The sequence below is a fragment of the Priapulus caudatus genome, unplaced genomic scaffold, assembly GCF_000485595.1.
Source record: "Priapulus caudatus unplaced genomic scaffold, Priapulus_caudatus-5.0.1 Scaffold209, whole genome shotgun sequence".
Lineage (NCBI taxonomy): Eukaryota > Metazoa > Priapulida > Priapulimorpha > Priapulimorphida > Priapulidae > Priapulus > Priapulus caudatus.
The window spans coordinates 235,510-238,486 of NW_014577270.1; positions in this window are offsets into that span (position 1 = coordinate 235,510).

The window sequence follows — 2,977 nt, forward strand, 5'->3', positions numbered from 1 at the left end:
CGCGCACACACACACAAACACACACATACATATATATATATATATATATATATATATATATATATGGTATATTTTATTATTATATTTTCATTATATTGATATTGTCGATATTGCTGTGTCAGTTTAGCTGAGCATACGAGGTTATATACAGACATAGGCGGCGATACCTGACGCATATGTGTAATTTTATTAAGCTTCTACCGAAATCTCTCAGTGGTCAACTCAAAATAAAGGCCGCTGGATATATTTCGGCACCAGCAGCAGACAGTTAGATGCATTTTCTGATGTTGTTCCCCAAGCATTGTCACTGCGATGTATTCGCACGTGTATGCAGACTTGCTACTCTTCTACTCTGCGGCACCGCGTCAGAGCAGAGAGACGTTCTACTCACCCGAGACGAAAACGTGGCGGGTGACGAAATTGACACAAATGACAACATCCCGCCCTGACTCAACATTTCGTTACTTAGCACACAGACTTACTGACCCAGACTCGGACGCGTGACTATTCGACGGTTTTGCCAAGCCGTATGCAATTTGTTGATGTTTTAAAACATGACGCTGTGCGGGTACAATCTCGCGGCACAAATATACCCCATCATGTAGAATTGGTCACGGAAAGCGAGTGCGCGAATCCAAATGACACATATTTACAGTAACAGTCGAGTTACCATTACTTGAAATAAATATTGGTTGCGTCGATCTTGCAAGACAACAGGGTGACTGTCTATCTACCTATTTATATTTCTTTCAATCCATCCGTCCATCCATTCATCTATCAATCCGTCCATCTGTCTAACGTCCCGTCCGTCCCTCCAACCATTCATGTATCCATCCATCGATTTATTCATCCGTCCGTCCATCCCTCTGCCCATCAACCTATTCGTCCATCAATTCATATATATATATATTATAAAATATGTGTGTATATGTGTGAGAGAAAGTGTATGTATATCGAGAGAACGAAATAGATATTGAGAAAACGTGACTATGACTATGGGAGAGCGAGAACGAGATAGAGAGAGAAAGATATAGAGACAGAGAGACGCAGAGAGAAAATACAGAGATGATTAGAAACGCAACGAATCCGTGTCGCAGTCGCTTTTCATTCGTCTTTTAATTTTTCTTTAATTTGCGCGCTTTGTGTATTAGCGAGATTTCAATTGATCTGATTGTTAAATGTTTAGCAGTAGCGTATCATTCACAAGAAATCGCTTACCGAGACAGCGCGCGCCGGTCAGCCTCAAAATTTCAAAAAAACGTATGTTTGTGAAATTCGTTTTATGTCTGTCGAATGCTCAGAAATAATTGCCTGCATTATTTCGTTGTTCCACTTACTGATCTCTAGCACAATACAAAGTTGACAAAGACGTAACTAACACATGAGGAGCCGGAGGAGAGATGCTGCTTAGAACTTTCTATTGTGCCGGCGTGTAATTTCTGCCTAGTGGCAACATTCCCCGTGTCCTTGTTTACCCAGTTACACCTTTCGCCCAAGTTTTTCATCAGCCAAGTTTTCCATCAGCCACGCTGAGCTGTAAACTATTTGACCGCCCCCACGATGACCTACTGGTGTGTGTCCACCGCCATCAACATCCGTTGCAAAATTTACGCCTCGTAACGCGGTCACGGCACGTACGCGATGGCGACACAAGCCATCGTGTGCTGGCAGAAGAAAGTGGTTGCGTTCGCGACCTATAACCGCAAACACGATAAAAAATAGCAGTCGGTGTGACTTCGGGACTGATGATTTTGACACAAACAGCACTGCCGATTACGTACGCTAGCTGCTGCGCCCATCATGAAGCATTGCAAGGCAATGTAGACCGCTTCAAAGAGCGTCTACTGATAGCCGAGAGCAAAATAGATTGCAAAATGCCGCGTAACATTACAGGCGTGAAAAGTGGGGGTAAAAAGACGAGATTAAATGCATAATTATATAGCTCCTTTATATATATTTATATATGTATAATTATAATAGATAGATAGATCGATAGCTAGATAGATTGACAGGTAGAGAGAAAGAAAAAAAAAAGAGAGAGAGAGAGAGAGAGCGAGATGAAAATATATGAATATAAAAATTGAAAGAGGTGTCAAATTTTCTTTTGCAAGTTTTTGAGAACATGTGTCTCTTTCTCTTTTCTTTTGATGAATGTCCATGTGTTTTTACGTATAATTATATATATATATATAATCCTGCTCTCTCTTTCGCTCTCTTTCGCTTTCTTTCACTATCTTGTTCCCACCTCTTTTTCTTTCTTTGTTCGTTCTTTCGCCGCGCGGTTTCTCCTTCGTCTTCTTTTCTTCATTTCTAATCGTCTCATCTCTCTTGTGTGCGCTTTCGTTCTCAGATTTCTGCCTTTTTCTTGTGCTCTTTCCTTTCTCTCTCTCCACTCTCTCTCTCTCTCTCGCCCTCTCTCTCTCTCTCGCGCGGGCGATCTCTCTCTCTCTCTCTCTCTTTCTCGCTCGCTCGCTCGCTCACTATCTTCCCCCTCACTGTCGCTCTCTCTCTCTCTCTCTGTCTCTCTGTTTCTCTCTCTCTCGCTCGCTTTCTCCCCACTTCTCTCACGCGCTTTCTCTCTCTCTCTCTCGCGCGCCGTCTCTCTCTTTCTCGCGCGCCGTCTCTCTCTCTCTCTCTCTCTCTCTCTCTCTCTCGCTCGCTCGCTCGCTTTCGCCATCAACTCTTCGCACTCATGTGTCCTGTTTTCTTGCTTTGTGCGATATCCACTCGTTTTGCTCATGCATATGGAATGTGACATGTGCCCGATACCTTGCGAACCACGAAAATATGTTTCAACTTTATTTTCGCTGGCGTCTTTCACTTATAACCCCACGCCGCTGTTCCTATACTTTTCCATAGCAATTATTCTCACTGCTTTTATAATTCGAATTTATCCTAACTGCTATGAATTCTAGTCATATCAATTTAAAGTTCTGTCCCCATTTTTCATGTGACGAACTTCCAATCGCGAATGTTT